The sequence below is a fragment of the Dama dama genome, chromosome 33 (assembly GCF_033118175.1).
Source record: "Dama dama isolate Ldn47 chromosome 33, ASM3311817v1, whole genome shotgun sequence".
NCBI classification, from domain to species: Eukaryota; Metazoa; Chordata; class Mammalia; order Artiodactyla; family Cervidae; genus Dama; species Dama dama.
The window spans coordinates 27,326,617-27,352,008 of NC_083713.1; the positions used below are offsets into that span (position 1 = coordinate 27,326,617).

Below are 25,392 nucleotides of genomic sequence, written 5' to 3' on the forward strand. Positions count from 1 at the left end.
AATAACTACCTACCCAAATATAACACACAATCAATAATACTCTCCATCAATATTTCTATCATGTATACTCTCATAAAGGGTGTCACAGGTCTGCACAGTTTATGCCCCTGGAGGCCGACAGTTTTGTGCACCTAACAGAGTCTTTTTTTAACTTGACAAAACTAGCCCCAACTAACCTCTGTGCTCATTGAGTGTTGCCTTCCCTAGGGTCACCTGAGTGAATTTAGATTCGAACCCTTGACTGAAGGAGATTCTGATCATTTGCTTTGGTTTCTCACCCAAATGGACTTGCCCCATGTGACTGTTACAGGCTAGAGCCAGAACCAAACTCAGGTTCAGCCGCTTGTCTCTGAAAAATCAAAGTTTGAGAGCCAAGGGTTGGTGGAAAAAGGAAGATGTTTTATTCAGGAAGTCCCAACCTGGGCAGATGGCAGACTAGCATTCCAAAACCATCTCCCAGGTGTCAGTTAGAGGACAAAAGACTCTAATGGGGAGTTTCAGGTGGAGGCCTACATGTGGAACAGCACAGGCAGCTCCAACAATCATCTTGAAATGGGTCACGTGGTGGTCGGGTCAGCATCACCTTGGATGGATTACTTTAAGCAGTTAATCTTCAGTTCCAGGGTAGGTGTGTTCCCATTTCACTGAGGCCAGTTCTTGTGACTGCAAGATGGAGCAGCTCATGTCATAGCTACAGTTTGGTCATCAGGCAGTTAACTTTTTCTTTCTGGAGGTGATTTGAGTATCTACAAAACAATTCACAAAAGTGCCTCAGACACTGTTATCCATGTCCCTCAGGGAGGGAACTAAAGATTCTGTGGCTGCCACATGGCTGATTCACTGTTCAAACTGTCACCAGCTCTCCAGGCCTGACTGCCATCCTTGTCACATGTTCATTTCCTCTTAATCATCAATTCTTGAGTCAGGCTTTTGTGACTCAAGGGAGGCTTTTCTACAAACAAGTGGGAGGTAGTGGACACTCCAGCACTCAGCAGAAGTTCACTGCGGGCCTACCAAATGCCAGGCCCTTGGGATACAACACGTGCAAAACAAAGCCCCTGCACTTGAGGTGCTTACCTTCTAACAATGGTAAGCATTAAAAACAAAAAAAGTAAATTATCCAGTATGTTGGATTGTGAGAAGTGACATGTTGGATTGTGGGAAGTGATGTGGGGTAAAGGGGGATGGGAGTTCTGAGGCAGGTGGTCGGGCAAGGTGACATTTGCACAAAGCCTTGACGGTGGTGAGGGAATATGCCCAGGAGCTGTCTGGGGTGGGAGTGGTGGCGGGGAGAGAGAGGGGTGGCGGGGCGGGGGAGGGGGGTGATTCCCAGCAGAGGGAACAGTCAGTGTGAAGGTCCCCAGGAGAGAGTACATCCAATCCATTTGAGTCTGGGTGACATATTTGGGGACAGACTCCTAAGGAAGAAAAAGTTGTCATTCCCTGATTCCAGAGAGAAACAAGAAAAGGAAACTTCTAGAAAGAAAGGGTGAGAACCTGAGGTACAGAATCTGTAACAGTGGCGTGAGAGTGGGAAAACTGGGTAGCCAGAAAAGATAACTGAGGCAAGAAGGCAGCGCTTCAGAGTTAAGAAATTGCTGCCAGGAGATTCCCCTCGGGGCTGAACCTCACACTCCTTTGCACACGCCATCTGGTGCAGAAATGGAAAGGCAACCCGCCTGCAGATCGCAGGAATGACTGACACATGACACTTCTTGCGCTATGTGCGGTGAAGGTCTGGAACCAACCCGAGAGCTGTGCTGAGAGGTCTGCGGCAAACTTGTCCTTGAATTTACTTCTAAGAAGGGGGATGCACCTCAAAGAAAAGGTTAGCAATTTTTTTTCTATTCATTGGTTTATTCAGTCTGCTTAAAACCCAGTCAAATGAATTATGGAGTCTGAAAAATGCATGTGTGGCTAAGATATCTAGGCATGTGGGGAAGCTGTAACCTGGTGGTTGAACTGAGCGTGAGTATAGTGCATATGTGTGTGTCTTTTATCAAGATGATGTTAATGGGTTGGGAGGAATGGGTATTAATAGAGCCTACAGATTTACAAACCTTTTAAGAAGGTATTTATATACATTCCAGTGTGATATTGAATTGCATCAAGGATTTTTGGTTGAAGTAACAGAAAGCACTTCAAACACTTAAGCAATAATACAGAGTAATTTATTACAAAGCTACAGAGGTAGCTCCTGGAACTTCAGGGCAAGAAATCAGTCAGACATCCTCAAGGAGCCGAAATCCAGAACCAGCAGGTCAGCAGGAATTCAGGAGGCTCCCCGGGGTCCTGCTGTCTCCCACGCTCACGCCACACTGCCACGTGGTCTTTCAGCACTGTCTGTGTGTGTGTACCCCCTCCTCTTCTCTTGGCAGACCTCCTTCCCCATCCATCCACACGGCCTCCCCAGCATGCCTGGATTTATATGACCTCAATTTCAGCAATAAATAGAGCCGGAGACCAATCTCAATTCCAACGTTGCAGGAAAGATTGGCACTGCTCTGGCCAGTGTCTCCATCGGCTCTAAGTAACCACAACCAGCGAGACAATTACTTGTTCAAACAGCTGCCCGGGCATTTACTGTGACGTCAGTCGGTTTGTCCTAAATCACACTCATTGGGTTCTTTTCAGTAGCCAGTGGTAACCCCGACCCCGCCGGTTAGAGGTGTGTGAGTGCTAGAGTTCTCCTCTCCAACCACCTCCCTGGGCACAGGGTGTCAGAATGAAGGCAGGTCTCAGGCAGAATACCACCACAGGTACAAATATGTGTACATACCCAGAAGCAAGCACAGAACATCAGATCAGTGGTTCATGGACACTCAGAGAAGTATTGAGAGCAACAGACAACAGCTCACATGGGAATTCACCCAAGGAAGGGAGAGGGGACAGCGCTCCAACTGCAGCATCAGCCCAACTCCCAGCTGCATCAGTGGCTGAGGCCTCCGGGACACAGCAGTGCACAGAACTCCACGAAGCCCCCTTCCGAGCGCTTCTCCAAGCTGAGGGGCATCATCAGGTGGACTCACTCCAACACCACGTTAATGCCAGGGTGCAGGGGCCTTTATACTGTTTCTGGCCAACCCACTGTTCACCCATGCGAATCCTCTTGCTCATTAACAGATCCTCAAGTCAAGATCCAGGGGGTTGTCTTCTGCCACCTTTGGAGAATAGACTTCTGACCAGGACCCTCCAAATGTGCCTCCCATGCTCTGGAGTGTAGATTCCTGACTAGGGACATCAAATGTGAACCAACCAACCCCGGATTTAGACGAAAATAAATGAACACACACACACACACACTGCAGAGGTTGCAGTAAGGGCCCGTGCCAGATGAATTGGCCTCCTCTAAAGGGTTGTCTTGGAAGCTCCCCCATACCCCACTGCTGCTTACATGTCACCGGCCAGTCCTGTTAGCCAAAGATTCTGGAAATGTTCTTTATTAACTGGATATATCTCTATCTATAGGGCTTCCCAGGTGGCACTAGCAGTAAAGAGCCTGCCTGCCAATGCAGGAGGCATAAGAGGCAGACACACGTTCATTTCCTGGGTCAGGAAGATGCCCCGGAGGAAGGCATGGCAACCCACTCCAGTATTCTTGCCTGGAGAATCCCACGGACAGAGGAACCTGGGGGGTGATAGTGTCGCAAAGAATTAGACATGACTGAAGCGACTTAGCACATCCCTATCTGAACAATACAGGGGTCTCTCATTACCAAGGAAAAGGAAGGAAGACAAATTGGTTGGGCAGGCAGCCCCCTCTGCTGCACTCACTGATCTAAAGCAAATTGGAGAAGGAAATGGCAACCCACTCCTGTATTCTTGCCTAGAGAATCGCATGGACAGAGGAGCCTGATAGGCTACAGTCCACGGGGTCGCAGAGAGTCAGACACGACTTTACTTTCACTGTCTCAGTTTCCTTATCTATAAAATGGGATTATCAATATCTACCCTGCCCATTTCTCAGGGTTTGTGTGAAAACCAAATGAGAACACTTTGAAAACTTAGAAGCCTTATTCAAACGGAAGACATTATGCTGACAGTTTATATAAGAAACCACAGTGTTGTATAACCATCAAAAGGGTCATTCCTTCAAATCAAAATGTAACCACACATAAGCACTGATGCCTGATTCCGCAAAGCTTATTTGTACTTTCCAGACCAGAAACTGTCATTTTTTATTGTCAAGGATCCTTTGTGATGCTTGCTAGTCTATGCGAGGCTGACTGGACATGCGTGGAGGCTATATAAGGTTTTGTAGATTTATTGGGGCTTTCTCTGTGCCGGGCGCTGTGTTGCACATGAATTATCCCACTTAATCCTCACACAGACTCTAGGGGTGGGCAGTGCTGTTCTCCTCCCAGCCTGCAGATAAGGAAATGGAGACTGAACACCCTCAGCACCTAACACGGGTCAGCGGAGAGCCAGGATTTCAGTCTCAGCCACATCGGCAAGGCCTGAGCATCATCCTCCAAATCTAAAATGTTGTAGCTTCCAGTCACCACGTGTAGAGGTAGAACTGTGTTTCCTCCTACTCCTCACCCCATGCAAAATACATGCTGGAGTCTTAACCTCAGTACCTGTGTATGTGACCTCATTTGGAAACAAGGTCTTGGCAGATGAAATCAAGTTAAGGTGAGGTCACACTGGATTAGAGTAGGTTCTAACCCAATGACTGCTGTCCTTATAAGAAGAGAGAAGTTTGGATGAACACACAGGGTTAAAGGCCATGTGAAGGCAGAGGCAGAGACTGGAGCAATGCATCCACAAGCCAAGGAAGCCAAGGAAGCTGGCAACACCAGAAGCCATGGGAGATGCCTGGGGAGGTTTTTCCCTCACAACTCCCAGAAGGAACTAGCCCGGCCAACATCTGGATTTCAGACTTCTGGCCTCCAGAACGGTGAGAGAATCAATATCTGTCATTTTTGAGGCACCAAGAATGTGGTGATTTGTTACAGCAGCTCTGGGGAACTAATGCATCACCTGAATATGCGATGCCCTACAAGGAGCCTGGCGTGGGCTGGTGCTCTCTGCACCCCCGTGCAAATGAGATCAGGGGCACAGCCTCAGCTTCCCATGGGGGTACTGTCTTTAGAGACAGAGCAAGACCCTCCCCAGGCATGCTCCTGGGTCTGCAGAGGCCACCCTGGCTGTGTCCCAAGCAGAGGGGAATCTCTGAAGGCACCTGTTGAGACGCGGGGCTCAGCCTGAGCAGCTCAGCCACAACCATGAGGACTGGCCCACATGTTCAGGTCACAAGATCCATTAGGGCTGGGCGAGGGGAGAAGCCTCTGACTTTTCTTTCTATTCTGCTTCTATTGGGATTGCACTGAAGTCTGTGGGGAACTAGATCTATTTGTTGGGTGAGGAGTCTTGAATTTCCAAGAACCAGCATTTCCTATACTTTTGGCTCATTCTACTTTCAAAAATGTTTGCCAAATCTACATATCACTTGTGGTTTTTATTTTTTTATTTTTTTTATTTAATGAAATTTTATTTTATTTTTTTCCATTTATTTTTATTAGTTGGAAGCTAATTGCTTTACAATATTGTAGTGGTTTTTGCCATACATTGACATGAATCAGACATGGATTTACATTAAAAAGCAGTTTTATAACACTCCCTAAAATGAAAAGCCAGAATCACCTGCCAAGAATAAAAAGTAAAAGTACTAAAATGTAAATATTTACCTGTTTACTGTCTACATATCAGGGAGAAGGTGACTGGTAAATTGAAGCAGGATCAACACTATTCCGATAGATACTCAGACACTCAGATCAAAGCTACTCAGATAACTTTTGTGAATGGAACTGCTTTGAAAGCACCTGGAAAATATTAAGTAACAATAGAAAAGAAGTTTATTATTGTTAACTTTATTACTGCACTGCTGTGAGGATTCTCAGACCACCACAGAACCACCTGTTTGGCACAATATTCTGTGGACAGAAAATTCCAGAATGGGATAAATCGAACTAGCTTTTAAATACGTAAGTGCCAGTCACATTTAAAAGAACAGATGCCGGTATTTCAAGTCTGAGAAAATTAACAGTATGGACATCTGCCATCTGTATGACCTTGCTTAAGTGTCACTTTATCACCCCTGATAATAACTGGTGATGTGTCTTGTCTTGACTGGAGAAAATAAATAAGACTACTGGGCTAAGAAGAGATCTTTTCATTGTGCTGGGAAGAGGAGAAATCTGGACACCCAGCCAAAGAACACAGGCTAACCTTTGTTCAGAGACTCGCATGAAGAAGAGGGGAAAGAGCCGCTGGGATAAAGAGATACTTGTGTTTGCAGTGTGCGGGGGCAGGCAGGGAGCCGCACTCCACAGCACAGAGCAAGCCTCTACGGCGCTGAGGCTTGACGCCAACAAGTGTGTCTCTTCGGCTCTAATATTGCCTTTCCTGGAGTTGAAGGTGAAGACCCCTCCATGGATGCGATCCCAATATGGAAATGGAGGCACGAGGGCCTAGAATGCCAAGCCAGTCACCCAGCTTGGCATGAACTTTTAAGAGTGGGGCTGGCGTGAGAAACACCGTGAGAGCTGTGCGTGTTGCCTGCCACCAGCTTTTCCTCCGCATGCTGCCCTTTGCAGAGATAGCGGGCTAAGCAAAGGCAGGCTGCTCTCCACAGTAACAATCTCAGGTTAACTGAAAACAATGACTCCAGTGCACAACAACTCGGAAGAGTATAAAAAGACCGGGAATATAACATTTCTTACAAGGGAAAGGCGAGTAACACCATCACATGATAGTGAATCTATAGTGATCGTGATGTCGTGGCCAGAAATAGACGGCTCACTCAACCAGGAACTCTTGAAGAGACTTTTTAACCAAGGGATGTTGTTGCTATTTAGTCGCTTAGTCGTGTCCGACTCTGCAACCCCATGGACTGTAGCCCGCCAGGTTCCTCTGTCCATGGGATTCTCCAGGCAAGAATACTGGAGTGGGTCGCCATTTCCTTCTTCAGGGAATCTTCTGGACCCAGGGATTGAGTCAGTTTCTTCTGCATCGGCAAGCTGATTCTTTACCACTGAGCCACCGGGGAAGCCTAGTGAAGGAATATATATATATTTTTGGACATGTGAGTGGGGTTAAGGAACAAGCCACAGCAGAAAACTGTCACCACCCTGTATTCATTTGCTAGAGCTGCCAGCATAGGTTACCTCAAACTGGGTGGTTTAATCAACTGCAATTTGTCATCTCACAGCTTTGGAGTCCAGATGACTGACATCAAGGTGTTAGCAGGGTTGCTTCCTTTGAAGACTCTAGTAAAAAATCAGTTCCAGCTCCTCACCTAGATTCTGGGTGCTCCTTGATGTGTGGCAGCGGAGGTCCAGTCTTCACATGGCATTCTTCATGTGTTCATGTCTGTATCCAAATTTCCCCTTTTTATAAGGACACTGGCCATATTGGATTAGGATGACTTCATCTTAACTAATTACATTTGCCAATAATCCCCACTCCAAGTAAGGTCGCTTTCTGAGCTCCTGGGGGTTAGGATTTCAACAGAAATTTTGGAGGGACACAATTCCACCCCTAACACTGTCCTAGGCCCGGAGAGGCAAAGGAAGGAGAGATGTTGGAAACCCTAGTTGAAAACTGAAGCTCAGGAATGTTGCTGTCACTAGAGACAACAGGGCCTGAACCTACCAAAGCAGGAAGGGGGCCTGAGAAAGAAATATTCTGCCTTCTCTCTCATCCCACTCTCCAGGCATCAAAGCCAATCAGAAGGCAGAGGACGGGGGCCCAGGTGATACAGTTTGGGGAAATCAGCCATCCCCCAGGACAGAGCAGAGAAAGCGGGACAAAGAAGAAGGGATAAGCCAGCAGTTACAGGGGCGAACAGAGGGAAACCAGCAAAATGAACACCCATGTACACGACAGAATCAAGGGGTTCAAATGGGCTAGAGAAAGAAGTTGATTTATAAGAATTCTCCAAACTATAACTTAGGAATCTGTGCATTTAGAAAATCTAGAGAAAATTAAGGTGTGAGTTCTCTCCCAAGAAAGATACCCATTTGAAGTGTCTTCTCTTTAACTGAAAAGGCAGATCAGAATCAAAGGTCCACATTTCAACAGAAAAAATAAAGGCCCCCAGAGAAAACATCACCCTGGGTGCACACCCAGAAGACCTCCCTCAAAGCCTCCTCTGATTACTTTGTCACGTCCCTCTGTCCTCCTGACACCTGAGTCACCGGATGTCCCTTCATCCTGTACTCTGTCAATCCCGTATCTCCATTTCTCTTCTCATCATCTCGTTTCAGGACCTTCTTACTTCTCCCCACATCCGCCCCATCTGGTTCAGTCTTCCAGGCTTGGTCTCCCACTGTTCATCCTGCACCTCGCAGGCTGAACAGTAAAATTCAGACTTCCTTGCATGATGGTCTACGCTCTTTGCTATCTGATCCCTGTCTGCACTTCAGTCCTCATCTCCCTGTTATCCATGTCCCACCCTCCCCTATGGCTCTCCAATAAAACTAAACCACTCTGCCAGGAAAAATGCAAAAAATTTTGAAACAGGCCAAAAATAGATTACTGAATGTTCTGTCTGGTGCAGCGTATTGGGTTATCATTATCTTTTCTGGTTTTGAGCTATTTTATTTCTTTTGAGTTGTAGACTATTTTATGTTTTATTTCTGTAAGTCATATACTAGTGAAAGTGATGTAAATGATTCTTGGCCATCGAAGTGCAAATTGTATCCCTGGAGATGCAATAGATTATCACCCCATGGTATTGAACCGTTTTGCCTCTATTCTTAACATCTTTTCATCATTCCTGATCATTTATAGATGAATGTTGCTTGAATTCTCCTTTGAACCATTTATAACATCATATTGATTTTCTCATTAATGAGTTCAATAAAACCTTTGACAGGTGCTCAATTTATAAATCTATGAGTCAAATTTTATCCTTCTAAATTTTTTATCTTTTAAGAACTCCTAGGGTTCTCTGATTGGGCCACACTCTTTCCTGCCTCCCTTTGTACAAGCTGCTGACACTGTTCAGAATGCTCTCCCCCAGCTTTGTCTACCTGCTGAACTCCTAATCATCCTTCAATACTCAGCTAAAGGTTGCCTCTTCTGTGAAGTCTTCCCTGGCTACCCAATGGATACTCCTGAGTTCAGTGGTACTTTGTACCTGCCTGTATTTCCAAGTTTGGTATATGTGACAATATCTGCTTTCCACACTAGTTCTGAAACTCCTATAGATAAGGACCATATTCTACTCACCTAGAATATGAGTACTTATGCTCCACTCACCTGGAACAGAGTAGGCACTTAACAATATTTTATTGTTGTTCAGTCACTCAGTCATGTCCGACTCATTGTGACCCCACGGACTGCAGCATGCCAGGCTTCCCCATCTTTCATCATCTCTCGGAACTTGTTCAAACTCATGTCCATCAAGTTGGTAATGCCATCCAACTATCTCATCCTCTGCCGTCCCCTTCTTCTCTTGTCTTCAATCTTTCCCAGCATCAGGGTCTTTTCTAATGAGTCAGCTCTCCGCATCAGGTGGCCAAAGTATTGGAGCTTCAGCTTCAGCACCAGTTCCTCCAATGAACATTCAGGATTGATTTCCTTTAGGATTGACTAGTTTGATCTCCCTGCAGTCCAGGGGATTCTCAAGAGTCTTCTCCCACACCACAGATCAAAAGCATCAATTCTGCAGTGCTCAGCCTGCAGAATTGGTCCTGCTCAGCCTGCATTATGGTCCAATGCTCACATCCATACATGACTACTGGAAAAACCATAGCCTTGACTAGATGGACCTTTGTTGGCAAGGTAATGTTTCTGCTTTCTAATATTCTGTCTAGGTTGGTCATAACTTCTCTTCCAAGGAGTAAGCGTCTTTTAATTTCACGGTTGCAGTCACCAGCTGCAGTGATTTTGGAGCCCAAGAAAATAAAGTCTTCACTGTTTCCATTGTTTCCCATACATTTGCCAAGAAGTGACTGGGACTGGATGCCATGATCTTGGTATTTTGAACGTTGAGTTTTAAGTCAGCTTTTTCACTCTCCTCTTTCACCTTCATCAAGAGGCTCTTTAGTTCCTCTTCACTTTCTGCCATAAGGGTGGTATCACCTACATTTCTGAGATTACTGATATTTCTCCCAGCGATCTTGATTCCAGCTTACTGAATACTTATTCAGTACCTTTACCTAGGTGTCCTTTTAATCTTCACAATCACCTTATGAAGTAGGTAATATCTGTCTTCCTTTTATGGGTGAAGAAATTGAACTTAGACAGGATAACTGTGTAATTGCCTGGGATTACACAGCTTTGGGAGGATCTGACCAAGTGGCTGTGCCTCATGATTGAATATTCTTAACTATAATGTTGTACTGTTTGTTAATTCAGCAAGTCTATAGCCCTCGGGCCCTCCTGAAGTTATGCCTAAACAGAAGAGCCATGACTTAGAAAATGAAGTGCTGACTTCTGAGTATTGTTTTTTATCAAGAGATATTTTAACCAGATTGGGACAATGAAGAGCAAAATTATTTCCAATGCCTTAACTTCTCTCTCCTAATAAATTACCCAAAACATATTAACCAAGGAGAATTGGCTATCCAGATGAATTCCTGGTTATTATTACACTGCAGCTTAAATGAAAATCGCCCTTTTGGGCTCACATGAACAGCACAGCACTTGGCACACACCGGTGCCCAGCAGGGACTACCCACCTCTGGGTGCGTTGCACAGGGATGTTCACAATGCAGGGGCCAGCTGTCTGGGGAGCAGCCCAGGGAGCCCCACCCCTATTTCTCCTGGCACATCTCTGCTGGCCAGCCTGCTCCTGCCAAGGGCACTTCTACTATCAGGGCTGCCTCTGGGATTTGCAGTTGACAGAAGTCTCTGGAGCATTTTTTAAAATTTAAAATTGCTCAACTTTGCTGAGCCGGTGAAGAGTGAAATAAAGACTGCTTCATCACCTGGGTAAATGCCAAGCCTCCTTCCTCAAGGTGACCCAGGCGATCTGACCTCCACTCTCAGGGTTGAGGCAAGCAGAGTGCATTGCCATAACAAGGGAAATGACCGGAAAGGCTGTGCTGGGCTTTGATTACCTGGAGTGGTGTGATTACGGTACCTTTGATGCTGATAATCCGCCTGAGGGCCCTTCATCTCAGCGCCTGTCCTTGGAAGTTTAGGCTCAGGCAAACCAGGGTAATCACCTTCAGCTCCAGATTGTGCCGGGGGGGGCCAGACTGCATCAAGTCTTGGAGAGCTGCGAGGCCAGGCAGCTACAGCTGCATTTCCCCCCAGTGCCAGGAAAGGTTCTAATTCAAAAACAAATGTATTTATCACTCCCAACCGCTCCACAGGGCAGGGCATCCTGCCTCTGGGTGGAGTGTCAGTATGCAGTGGGAACAGTGGCAGGCGGCCAGCGGAAATTTCACATTTCACCAAGGTTCCTGCCACTCTGCAATGGTCCTGCAGACCCAGCATCACCCAGTGGAGAGAGTCCAGCCTCCCAGCCAGCCCTGGAGACACAGGCACCAGGCCAGAGCCAGGCCCTCAAACCTCAAGCCAGCCAACCCCTGCCACTGGAGGCCGGGCCCTGAGACTCAGCCATCCCCACCTGGTGACTAAGGTTCTTTCTAAGCCAGGAGTGTGGGCCAAGGGGGAAATCCATCTGGAGCAGGCAAGGGGCGGTCTGTCTGGATCCCCACGACATACGTGTGTGAGCACCCTGTGTGAGAAGCCCAAGGCTTCTTCTGCTTTAACACAAGATTGCCTTTAGCTAGGGGGCCATCAGGCCACCTGGACGTCGTCCAGAGAAAAGGAAAGGAACTGCAGACAGTTGTAGTTCTCCAACTCTCCGGCCTCCAGGCAGCTGCCCAGTCCGTACTCCTCCAATCCAGGTTTTACCACTGCTGGTGATCTTTCTACCACAGACTAGAGTTTGTCTCTCTCCAGCCGGACACTCTCCCGGAAGAAGTCCACACCTCTGGTGCCATACCTGGTTCTTCTTGTACCCACCTGTCCCATCTCAACACTCCCTCCTTCAGGCACCTCACTCCCAAGCCCCCCACTCCGTGAGCAGGCCATGTACTTTCTTAGCCCCCCAAATAGCCTTTAACTTTTGCTGCTTATGTTCAGGCCAGCTCCAATGTCATCACCAAGGTGAGGGCTCTCGTGCATTTCCTACCCACATCCACACAGAACTCAAACGCCTGCTTCCCTTCATAGTCCTTCATAGCTATGCGTACCTACCCCTAGTGTAACAGTAAACCACACTGGAGCTGATTCACTGATTACAAGTCCACCCCTCTGATTATGAGCTCAATCCAAGTAAGGGCTCCTTTTGCATTCATCTTTTCTCTGTGAGTGATTAGTACAGCCCCTGGCACATAGTAGGTGCCAGTAAGTGGAAAGAATGAATGAGCAGATGTCCAAAACCATCTCTTTTCCTTGGAGAATCTTTTTGCTTAGGAGGATATAATCCAATTCTGAGCCATCTAGGGGCCAAGGGACATTTATGTGTGCAAAACTGGACAAATTCTGCCTTTCTCCCAAGTCTAGAGAAAGCCCAAGGCAAAGAAAACAACGTGCAAACTAACCACTTCATGATAAGTGTACTCTCAGATGCTAACAATTTTACTGCCTGTTAAGAGCAAAGCAGAGGATGAGGTGGTTGGATGGCATCACCAACTCGACGGACATGAGTTTGAGCAAGTTCCTGGAGTTGGTGATGGACAGGGAAGCCTGGCGTGCTGTAGTCCATAGGGTTGCAAAGAGTCGGACACGACTGAGCAACTGAACTGAACTGAAGAGCAAAGCCAAGCCCCAGACAGAAGTGAAACTTCCTGAACATCCCCCACCAAGCATTGGTTGGCTGCCCTGCTGGAATTTTGATGACAATACTAGGCATCTGGATAAAGGTGCACTGTGCAAGAACAGAGGGATTCTGATGATGCTTTTATGTATAAATCTTCTGCCTTTCACTTCTGCAGGCATGGCATCCTGAGAGAAGGGGAAATGGTGCAGTGTCCTTGGTTTATGACCTGAGCTGTCCCATTCTTCCAAAATTCTGAACTTTCTTGTGTCAGAACTGCTAGTCTCTTCAGATTCTTTTGCTTTAAAAAGGATTATCATTATTATTATCCTTATTAAGAGAGTTGTTGAGACTCACCTCCTCTAAAAACAAAACAGGCTAAAATCTGACTTTTCCAAAGATAAAATTTATAATTTCAATATTCTGATGGTAAGATCAAGATCCAATTAAACAGAACAAACAAGCTAATGTTTGTACCGGGGCATTACACACACAAAGCCTTTTCATACACATAATCTCATTGACAAGAGTTGTTTGAACTCATCAGTTCCACACTTGGCAAAAGGGACAAAAATTTAACTACTTTCTCCTAACCGCCAAAATTGCTGAGGCTCTCCTCTCACTCCAGTGCCCACCCCAGCTGGAAAGGAAAGCAAATACCCTTTCATCTCTAACACTTCCAATCCCATTTCCAGGACAAGGAGGTCATAGCTCTACGGTGCAGAAAGAAACAGAGTGCCCCCTCCCCACATCCTGATCCACCCTCCCTCTTCAGCCTGTCTCTCTCCATTCCTCACCCCCACTCAGCTACAGCCTTGCTGAACCACTCACACTTCTAGGAATGCACCACACCCATCACCTCCCACAGCCCTCACCATCCCTTCACCTCACTCCTACTCAGCTTCTGAGTCTTAATTAGATAGCACCTCCTCCTGGAAGCCTTCTGCTAACTCCCAAGGCTGAATAAGGGCTCCTTCAGTCCGTTCCTGGCTCACCCTGTCCCTCTCCTTATCCCAACACTAATCATATTACCTATGACCATCAATTACTTGTTTTTCTTGTCCTCTAGAGAACATTGTCCAATAGTCATAATGCCAGCTATACACGTAAATAAAATTTCCTAGCAGCCTCATTAAAAAAAATAAAAATAGGTGAAAACAATTTAATAATAAATTTTATTTAACCTAATATATCAAAAATAATATGATTTCAACATGTAGCCAGTATAAAACAATAGTTAATGAGATATTTTATAGGCACTTCTTTTCCTACAAAGCTTTGCCAACTGGTGTGTATTTTACACTTACAACATATCTACATGTGGACATTTCAAGTGCTCGATAGCCACTGGAGGCTGGTGGCTACCACACGGGACAGTGGGGGTCTGACTTAAACTCCTGGGAGGCAGGGCAGAGTCTCAACCCCTAACATTCTCAATATCTTGCACTGTGGTCAGCACAAGGTCAGCAACGTGAATGTCCTCATCCATTCGGACTGCTCTAACAGAAATGCCAGACTGGTGGTTTAAACAACAAATACTTATTTCTCAGAGTTCTGGAAGCTGAGAAGTCCAAGATCAAGACACCAGCAGATTCAGTGTCTGGTGACAACCTGATTCCAGGCTCATAGCTGGCCATTCCTGATTCAAAGTTGGCCATCTTTTTACTGTATCTTCACGCGACAAAAGGGATAAAGAAATTCTCCAGGGCATCTTTTATCCAATTCATGAGGGCTCTACCCTCATCACCTAATTACCTCCCCAAAAGTCCCACCTCCTGATACCATCACATTGGGGGATAGAATTTAATATATGAATTCTGAGGGACACAAACATTCCACTGATCACAGTGAACAGTGTCTGTGAATGACTTCATCCCCCAAGAAGGGAGGCTGGGTGTACAGGTGCCTCCCTGTGGGCCAGAGTAACGGGTGTCTATAATATAAGGTGCAAGTTATCACGTGGGGGCTTAGTTAAAATTCTGTTCCTGTGAAACTCCCCTAATAAAAGTGGCCAGATTATGGGCCGATCACATCATGTTTCAAGCCTTACTCAGATGACAGAAATACCAGTTTAACAAAGCAAACTGATCAGCCCCTTGGAATTTAGGACAATGTAATTTAACCTTCCTGTAAGATTGAAACCAAATTGGAAACACAGCGCCTCCAGGAGACTTCCTTGCAATGGCTCAGCCAGAAACGTTCTCTGCCATGGGACCAGAAGACAGGAAAGAAGCCCGAGGCTGAGGAGGAAGGACAAGTGTGGAATTATCTGAGTCCTACCCACTCTTTGTTTCTAGATTCCTAGAGTTTTTATCCTAAAAGCTGATACTTTTAAAAGTGCTTTTTGGGAACAGCAAAGCACTGGTGCCAGGAAAAACAATGACATCAGCCCGAAATCCTAGAGAAGCAGCCTTCAGGAAGACCTCAAGGACGCGCGAGGAGGTGACACTGCGCAGCTGAGGATGCACGGTCTGTTTCTGCTCTGCCCAGGCAGACAGTTCTAGATTCCTGAACACACACATGCCTGGGCTTCCCAGGTGGCGAGAGTGGTAAAGAACCCGCACGCCAATGCAGGAGAATTAAGAGACGCTGGTTCAATCCCTGTATCGGGAAGACCCCCTGGAGGAGGAAATGGCAACCCACTCCAGTATTCTTGCCTGGAAAATCCCATGGACAGAGAAGCCTGGGGGACTACAGTCCACGGGGTCACAAAGAGTCAGACACGACTAGACTTAGCACAGGACCCCTGACACAACAGCTGCTAAACCCGCAGTTCTTAAGTTGGGCGGGCAGGATTAGAATCCTTTAGGGGACTGGTTAAATAAGCAGACGTGCTGGCCCTCACCCTTCAGAGAGTTTCATTCAGTTGCTTTGAGTTGGGTCCCAGGAAAAACGCATTCTTATCACGTACCTTAGGAAATTCTGATTGGGAGTTCCACACTTTGAGAAAAACAACCCTGAATAATCACTTCACTTTTCTCTCACCTCTCCTTTCTAAACACCCTGAAAGCTGTACCTTCTAAGACACAAGTATAGCCATGTGGTTCCCACACTACCTAACAGCTTCCAGCTGAGAAGGATTGAGATCCAGGTGGCTGGCATGGGGCTGTGCCCACCCAAAGGAACAAGCACTCTTTCTTTGGATAGCGTGCCAAGTCACTTCAGTTGCATCTGACTCTTTGTGACCCCATGGACCATAGCCCACCAGGCTCCTCTGTACATGGGATTCTCCAAGCAAGAATACTGGAGTGGAGTATTCCTTCTCCAGGGAATCTTCTTGACCCAGGGATCAAACCCACTTCTCACATCTCCTGCATTGGCAAGCAGGTTCTTTACCGCTAGCGCCACCTGAAAAGCCCTTCTTTGGATAGAGGCATCTCCAAATGCAAGCCCTCTGCCCTTGTGCGTAGCTGGGTCAGCCCAGAGGGGGTATCTTTTCTCCTGATTTGTGCAAAAACACAATATAGGCTAGTGGCAGCTCCAAATCTGTTGTCCAATGTCTTGGACACTGCATCTTCCTCAGACCCCCAACAGCTAACAACCTCAACCTGTCATTGCTCTTGAAGGTGGAAACCAGAAATGGGATCGATGGCTCATCATTTTCCTTGTGCTTCACTAGCCAGCCAACAGCCAGCGAGGTCCTTCCTGAGACCTGATGATGCTGCGGCAGTGTCAGGCCGGGCAGTGGGTCAGCACCTCCCTGAGCGATCCCCACCAGCGTCTCTGCATGAATGAAGAGTGCACTATTGCCTCACTGTGTCTCTTTTCTGCAAGGACTCTGCCTCTCTGATTTCATCTGCAGATGACAGATTTCTCCTGGGCTTGGTGAGTATTAAATATGAAAGATGGCTCCGTGGGTATGGCTCCTGTACACGTATCCAGGTTACCTGGCTTTCCAAGGCAGCAGACTGCTGAATGGGATGGACGCCCAAGTGACCGACTACATTTCTACAAATTCTCTTTTCACTCTTCAATTCTCCCCCAACTTTAAAATTTTTCTGAACTGGATGAAAAGTTTATGACACCCTATGCCTGTCAAGGCAGACAAAGAGCAGGTCACTGGACATGCTGTGAACCTCAGATGCAACCTGGGTGAAGTGAAAGCTGTTAGCAGCTCCAGCTGCTAACAGTGAGGAAATACAATCTGGGCTGGGCTGGGAACTCTAGCTCTGCTACAACCTGGCTAATCGCTATGGGGCAGACAGACAAAGGACAGGTAAGCATTTGCAGCCTAGAGAGAAAAGACATCTGAAAATGATTGAAGAGTTCAGTAAAGACAGCTGGAATCTGAACCTACCTCTTTTTGTTCAGGGGACAGTTATGAGGTACCTCTTCCCATCATGTCACAAGCACTGATTGTCCTAGGTCCAGGGAGACCCAGGTCCCTCAAAGAGCTCACTCACAGAAGAGCGGGTGGTGTAGGTATGAACACATACTTACAAGAAAATGTGGTAGATAGCAAGAAAGAGAGAGGCACCACCAAGCACTGTGGGCGCCCAAGAAGGAAGGCACCAGCGGGTGACAGAAGTGCCCTGTGTGGAGCGTGGGGAAGAGCCAAGAGAGGAGCAAAGGCCAAGGTGCGCTGAGCTCACATCGCCAGGTAAGACAACGCACGGCCACGCCTGCCCACTAAAGCGCAGGGTGAAGGAAGGGAGTGGCTGGGGACAAGGCGAGCAGGCCACTGCGGCTGGTTGTAACCTCTGCATTATGGGCTAAAGGATCTGGAATTTCTCCAGGAGGACTCCTTGAAGGTTTTCATTGTTGCATTTTAAGTAAGGAAGTACCTAAGATCAAACCGATGTTCTTCTTTGCTTTTCAACTTGCTCATTTAAATGAACTAGTTGTGAAAAGTAATTTGTGCACATGTCAGCAAAATTCAAACTCTTCCAAGAGCAGTACAGAAGGCAAACCTCCTTTCTACCCACTACCACCAAACTCTGAGTCTTCATAACCCATGAGCAACCTCTCTCTCTAGTTCTGTGTGTATCTTATACCAGAAATATCATACACAAGTATATTCATAAAGGATCAGAGGGTATTGCTGGGCACAAATCCACTCAGCCCAGGGGACGAGTCCACTACACACTTGCCTGCCAAATTGCTCCCTTGCATGGGCTGGATATACCAGAGGGGGCATCTATTCCGAACTTGTTTAAAGGTCTTGCATGGGCTGACCAGGACTGTTTATACATGTGATACACATACACATGCACACACACACACAGAGGCACTCACTCATTCTCACATCTTTTATTTATGTACAAAGAACCATATTCTATGTTCACTGTATAGTACCTTCATTTTGGTATTTTGGTCACCTGATGCTAACAGCTGACTCATTGGAAAAGCCCCTGATGCTGGGAAAGATTGAGGGCAGAAGGAGAAGATGGTATCAGAGGATGAGACAGCTGGATGGCAACACCAATGCAACAGACATGAACTTAGGCAAACTCCGGGAGATGGTGAGGGACAGAGAGGCCTGGCGTGCTGCAGTCCACGGGGTTGCAGAGAGTCGGACACGACTGGGCCACTGAACAACAACACCCTCATTTACAGAGCACCACAGAGAGAAATCCACCTGGACATAAATAGGCTATGAGCATTCTTTAGTGCCTAGCATCCTTACGGTTGCCTATGAACGCTTACCTCAAAGCCGCTGAAATAAGAACCAGAAGGCAAAGGGCACTCACCCAGCTTCAGGACGTCACCAGCTGGACTTCAGTAGGCTCCATTCTCCAGCCACACTCCCTTGGCTTAGCTCCTGCCTCAGGGTCTGCCTTCAGGTCTTGTGGGAGCTCCAGGCGTTCCCCCAACTGCAGCTGCTCCAAGTCTCATATTCATCCTGTTTGGATAAGATTTTATTTTCCATGAAACAGTCCTAAGGCCAGGGAAACATGATGGACTGACAGGCTTCCACCAACTGGGTCTACCCCTAGAGATGGGACAGGGATCAACACCAAGCAATCATTAGAAGGGACAAAAAGGGATGGATTCTAGAATAAACCAGCAAATGGTCCTTACCAACTCCATCATCCAGTTACCATCATTCATTTCAATAGCTCTTACCAGTGGTCCTTCAACTTGTTTCTAGTATCTTGCCATTGTAAGCAATGCCACAATTGACATCCTCACACATATATCTTTGCATGTACAAGGATATCTACAGAATAAATTCCTGGAAGAGGAACTTTGAATCAAAGGGTGTCTGTTCTTATAACTCTGATAGACATGATCATATTGCCTTTCAAAGGGGCACCCATTCACACTCACAGCATCTCTGAGATGACTCATTTCCACATATATGGCCTGTGTGTTGTCAGCTTTCTTAGCTCTGTACTTAACAAAGTTCAGTTTGACAACCGTGTGGTTAATGGATAGGAAGGGGAATAAGAGTGAGATAAGAAAAGCAGTTACATAATTACAGTAATAAAAAGGAGAGATGATAAGGACTTGAGCCATGAGAACTGCCAAAGGTGTTTGAAAGTAGGAGCAGGATTAAAGTATGCGTCTTCCAGAATAATGTGGTAGTGGAAAATGTAGCATTGTGCTGAAAATTTCACACAGAGAAGACTTTGTTTTGACAAAAAGAATATAGAAAGGAAGGAAAAAAAGAAGAATGGGAGGGAAAGAGGGAGGGAGGAGAAAGGGAAAGAATGGGAAGGGAAGGAAAGGAAAATATTCTATTACTAAGACTTTTCCAGTTGGAAATAATAAATAAGCTAAGCACCTTATGTGCTTCCCTGGTGAGTCATGGTAAAGAACTTGCCTGTTAATGCAGGAGATGTGGGTTTGATCCCTGGGTCAGGAAGATCCCCTGGAGGAGGGCATGGGAACCCATTCCAGTATTCTTGCCTAGAAAACCCATGGACAGAGGAGCCTGGCAGGCTACAGTTCATGGGGTCACAAAGAGTTTGACATGACTTAGTGACTAGCCAACAACAACCAAAAGCCTTAACACAGACTCTACATTGAGAAGTTGGGTCAAACACACTCAGATCTCGAAAACAAACAAACCTAGAGACGAAATAATGTGTCATCATAGCACACGTTAACGCTCGAAAAGCACATTTTGTAGATTCTTAACAGTCTACAGTGTGAGACAATATGACAATACTGGTCTCATTGAAGCAGAATAAAGCGCTGAATCCTAAGGACTGCTGTTCCACTCTAGAAAAATCTTTCCTCTCTGGGTCCGTCCCTTGGCGGTGGTAGACAGGAGAGCTCTCAGCTGACACCAGGTCCTTTGTGCACCGTAGGCCCTGCAGCAAACGCTGGCGGTAGTCTAAGATCAACCCCTGACATCTTTCCCTGGCTTCGGAATGACTGTTAAAAAATCCTTGATTATGTTTAAAATCTTCTCATGAATATAACTGCATATGACTGCACTTTGCAACCGAGGCCCATAAAACCCTCTGTGTTGCTCACGTTTCTCCAAATGGCTAAAATTATTTCTCCACTGGGTGCAGTGACGAGGGAAAAGAAGTATTTCTTGGTCCAAATCCCCTGACGTTGTAGTTACCCACCCAGTCCCGCTTTTCTCACTGTCTGAACCAACCATCCTGTGATCTTTCTTTCCTATGAAATTCTTGAAGGAGAAAACAAAAAGGAGAACATTTTTGAAATAGTTACAAGCGTGGGGGAGAAGAAAGCAAACATATTTTTTGGAGGTTTAACGTGCCCATGGGAAAGAGGGTCAGATAAACAAGGTAGGGTGTGGTGAGGGGTTAGTCCTGGGTAGAACAGTCCAGGTCATATAATGCTATATCTGGTGAAAGTCCCTGGAGGAGGAACCAGGAAGTTTGCGGACCTGAACATCACAGCTAGAGTGGTTCACCAGGTACTTCGAAGCCACGTGGGCACCCACTGCACCCCTCGGAGCAGGGCCACATGCTTGAGCCCTGCTCAGGCTTGTATGCTTTGCAGCCACCTGCTCTCCACTCAGTGGGAACTCTCTCCAGCAAAAAGTCTGGATCTACCTTGGTTTCCCTTATTTCCTAGTGTAAGCATATAACTGGTGCCTTTTCCAGGATGGCAAAGAGCCCAGAGTCCAGAGAATTCCCTGAGCCCTCAGTGTAGCCTGGAGCCCCGGGTACTGACTGATCAGGGGCCAGTAGCCCCTGGTAGGAAGGAGGATCTCTAGGGAGGGGAAGGCTTTTCCCTCAAAGCCCTTACTGCAGCCAGGATGAAAAGCCAGCTCTGGAATGCCATGTCCCTGGTCCCACTCCTAGTCCCATCCCCTATTTCTGTCCAGCACTTTCGCAAGGATGCAAGGATGGGAAGCCCTGCCTCCTCTGTGATGCTCCCCCTTGACCTCAACCCACAAGAGGCTCTCGCTCAATCTTCAGTCAATCCCTGCTGTCCATAATCATCACTGCAGGAACTGTCTTATCAGCAAGTGTCCCCACTGGACACCCACAGGTCTCCCCGCCGCGGGCAGTGTGGTGCAGGGACACACGGGAGACACTCAGCCATTGAATCAGGCCCTGCTATTTCATCTTCCCACAATCCATTTCTGGAAAGAATCTGATGTTTCTTGGAGCTCAGAGTCTAGAGGGCGATAAATCTTCTATTTACTTTCAATCGAGTTACCCTGCAGGCCCCACAGAGTCCTACTCTGACTGTGACTAAGTTTCACCTCGCAGGCCCACAGAGTTGCGCTCTGCCGGTGACTAAGTTCCTGCTTCCTCAGGGCCCCTCCCTCCTTCCTTCCACCCTCTGCCTCTGCCCTCCCGCCCACCTGCCCCCACCATTAGCCTCCCCAGAGCCTGGAGCTATGAAGCCTCTGGAGCCTGCCCTTCATTCTGAAAAAAAAAAAAAAAAAAGCATGAATTCTTTTTCCAAATAGAACCTTCCTTAGGCAAACTTCTCTCTTGCTACTATTAAAACCCTTGCACAGTATAAGTCTGATGTATTTTTTGCTTTCAAAACCCCTTCCACCAAGGATAGGAGTGAGGTGGAATAAAGTGAGTGAAGAGACAGGCAGTTTTGCCTTAAAAAAGCAAATTTCTTCCTCTGGGAAATCACTTCAGATGCCTGAAAGAGTTAATGACATTCCCTAATGGCACCTGGTGTACCAGGAGGCGGCCCTCCGAGAGGTGGAGCCCACGGCTGGCCCCGTCTGGGCAGGGCAGGGACGTGATGTATAGCCTGTGCCCTCCTTGGCGCTGCAGGGGGAGGCAATTTGTAGACAGCCACTTGAACTCCATCAGAGCCAGTGAGTCCCTTGCCTAAATCACGTTTTCCCTTTCCTTACAAAGCTGTTTGCTCAGCGGGTTCAGTGAGGAAACCCCTGAGTAAACAGAGAGCGAGCCGCTGGCCCCAAGGTTTCTCCAGGGACGCAGCCCCAGGCGAAGCCCACTTCCAGTCTTCCTGCCGGCCCTCAGCCCATCGCAACTGTTGTCCCATCAAGTTGCTGCTTTCAACCCCATTTGCTTCAGCGTCTGAAGGGAAAGCTTACAGGAAGGTGTCGGGGAAATCTCGAGGCAGGCGGCTGCTGAAGGCACTGAAGCCCCAGGCCCCTCCCTGCCAGAGGGCCCACCCTCACCCCACCCACAGCAGCAGAACAATGGCTCCAGTGAAGCCAGGGGACTCCACAGGCTTCCAAGTTGGCTGGTTTTCAGCATCTGTGTGGTTCGGGGGGCCTTATCTTGGGTCTAGGGCTGGAGATGAGTAAGAAATAGCCGATGTGAGACCACAGAGGCGTGGATACAGTTGTTCCCCCCATTTCAGAGGTGGAAGCCTAAGGCTCAGAGGTTGATAGCTGAGGACTGACAGGACCAGAGGTCTAGTCCAAGGCTGTCCAGTTGGAAATCCCACATCTCAACCAGTACCCTTTATCCGTCGTGGGCTGGGACTGACTGGGGCCACGACCACAAAGCAGGCTCACCCTCTGGACAGGAAAGCCCTCGATGTACTGCCAAGCTCAAAGGCTGGCTCAAGAAATACGTGGGCTGCACCTCAGGAGGGGGGCCAAGGAAAGCGGGTTTTGGCAGTAGCAGAAGACTGCCCTTGGCCAGTATTATCATTGCTATTTGGTCCAGAAACTCAAGAAACAGTAGATCATCTCCACCACTTACTTACTGGTACAATCTTGAGCCATTTATCCAATTTCTGTGTGCCTCAATTTTCTCATCTGTAAAATGGGAATATTAAGAACCCCGACCTCATATGGTGGTTGTGAGGCTCAAGAGACTTAATGTGTGCAAAGCATCTAGAACAATGCCTGGCACCTGGCAAACGCTGCATATTACTGTTAATATCATTGTCATCATCATCCTCTTCATCACCATTAGCATCACCATTATCTTGGTCTGATACCTCCCCCAACTTCTCTCCAGGCAGAATCAAGCACTCCTGCCCATTACTCCCGGTCTTTAGTGACACCTTTATGGCAGTCCTCGTCACTTTGTATCAATGCCTCTAATCTGAGCAGGAATTTTGACTTTCCATCTCTGTATCTTCAGAGCCTTCTAGTGTTTGGCACATAATGGATATGCAGTAAACATGTGTCGAATGAACGAAAAACTGTGCTTGATTCTAAAACTAACTTTCAGATAAATCACAAAGGGTATCTGATTTTTATAAGATTTTAAAATATGCCTTAGATCATGCCTTAGAAATCAGAACATCATAATAAGGTAAGAAAATTGAAAGGGCTTTCAAGGGTGGCATGTCAGACACGCGTAAGACATTTTCACTGTTACAATCGTTCTATCAAATAAAAGAAACAAATCCCATTTAAGGCACTGAGTGTCCCTGATGCCCTAAAGGCCCCCTCCCTATTCAGCATTTGAGGACTCAGAAATAGGCAATCCAAGGAGTAACTACAAGAGTCTTGCCACAAACAAAAAACATTTCCAAGGAATCAGCATTTTGTGGAATATTTTTAAATGAACTTTCAAAGAGATTCCAAAAATAGATCTGTGAAATACTGACAGCACCTCCTTTGTGCCAGATACTAGAACGACACGTATAAGAAGACATGGTGTCTAGAAGGGGGAACAAACACGTGAATAGAAATTTTATGTATAGGAGTGATATGTAGAGGCAAGCCCAGCATGTTCAGAGAGTACAGAGGAGGGGACCAATTGGAGGCACTGGGGATTTTTAAATGGCTGTAGAGACTGACCTTGGAAAATGGATGCATTTTTAGGTTCTCTCCAGGGCAGCTGTGGTTCAGAAATACCAAGGACTGCTAAACACATTGCAGTACATTCTTAGAAGGTGACACTACCACCCTTACAACCCACATTTAAGGTACCAGCAAGAAAAGGCCCTCCTCCTGGACAGGGTCCTGGAGCTGCAGGCCAGCATGGAGCCCCAGGGTGGGGCGCTCCCTCCCACCACCAGCACGTAGTCATCTTTGCTCAAACAAAGCCTACGCTGTCCTACTGCTGAGGGCTTCCCTGCAGCCCACAAGCCCTCCCCACCCGGAGTCTACAAATTATAACTGAACGTTATCCAAGTCACCTTAAAAATGCTCACCACCGCCATGGGCCTGGGGAGGAGCTCCGTCCTATCATGCTCTGATGACTCCCTTCCTCAAGCCCAGGCCCGTGCGCCCACTAGTCATCCTGGGTGTGCTCCCGGTTTTCGAGGGGTGGCTACACCTTGCACTTGGATAATTATTTTTAAGTAAGTGAGGAGCAGTGAGAAGTGAGACAATAGTGCCTGCTCATGGTAGGTGAGAACGTTTCATTCACCCAGATTGTGCAGCTGGATTCTCCAGTCCAGAAAGATGCAGGAGAGTATAGATCAAGAGAGCTCTCAGGTTTGGAACTGAGTCACCCTCCTTCTTTTTTCTATATAAATTTATTTATTTTAATTGGAGGCTAATTACTTTACAATATTGTAGTGGTTTTGCCATACATTGACATGAATCCGCCACGGGTGTACATGCCAGATCAGGCTGCGGCTAGTCAATGTGGCTGCTGGGGCACGGCCTTCTCAGAGGGGATTGCCCATCCCTACAGGCGGAACTCTGGAGGTAGATGCTGGCCGGAGGTCTCTTAAGAGGATTACAAGTCAATCATCCCAGTCAGGCTCCTCAGTGTTCAGTAATTATCTTCAAGTGACCTTCCTTTCCCCTTGGAGGCTAGGTGGTCTGTGAAAGGCCTCTCCCCCAGGCCTCCAAACACCTGGCAATGCAGGTCCCAGGAAGAAACTCAAGGAAGAGGCTGGGCTGGGAGGAGAAGAAAAAGGAGGAGGAGGAGGAAGAGAAGGAGGTGGAGGAAGTCTTGGCACTTCCTGAGCTGGCTCTGGGCTGAGGACAGTGGCTGTAGAGAGTAGTACAGTCCTTTTGCTTACTGTGAAGTGCCCCCAAAGAAATTCCACACCATGGAGTGCTTGTTGAAGTGGGAAAGGCAGAGGAAGGACCTACCAGGAGGCAATAGCTGACAGGATAGAGCCTTGTGGCAGAGTCACCAGATTTATAAAATGGAAAAAGTGAGAATATCTCTAAAATAGAATCATTTACACTTTGAAATATTTGGTCAGTTCAGGTATTGGGTGATTTTTGCAAATCACAGGACTTTGAAATAATGATAATACATTGGCTTCTCTGTTATTAAGATATATGCTTATGGCATAAGTTGCAAAAACACATAAAA

The 25,392-nt window shown here is 47.0% G+C and overlaps 1 long non-coding RNA gene across 3 annotated transcripts; it reads right to left on the bottom strand.

The window, feature by feature from the left end:
- Positions 1-390: 390 nt before the first annotated feature.
- Positions 391-18,976, bottom strand: LOC133050934 (uncharacterized). Of its 3 annotated transcripts, XR_009691734.1 has the most exons (5): positions 18,806-18,947; positions 18,475-18,626; positions 7,170-11,285; positions 5,691-7,054; positions 391-746 (listed from the first exon to the last, which is right to left on the bottom strand). It is a non-coding gene; the product is annotated as an uncharacterized LOC133050934 (long non-coding RNA). The 3 variants fall into 3 exon arrangements; XR_009691733.1 differs by lacking the exon at positions 391-746 and having other exon boundaries at positions 5,561-7,054; positions 18,851-18,976; XR_009691735.1 differs by lacking the exon at positions 391-746 and having other exon boundaries at positions 5,561-7,054; positions 18,806-18,952.
- Positions 18,977-25,392: the final 6,416 nt, after the last annotated feature.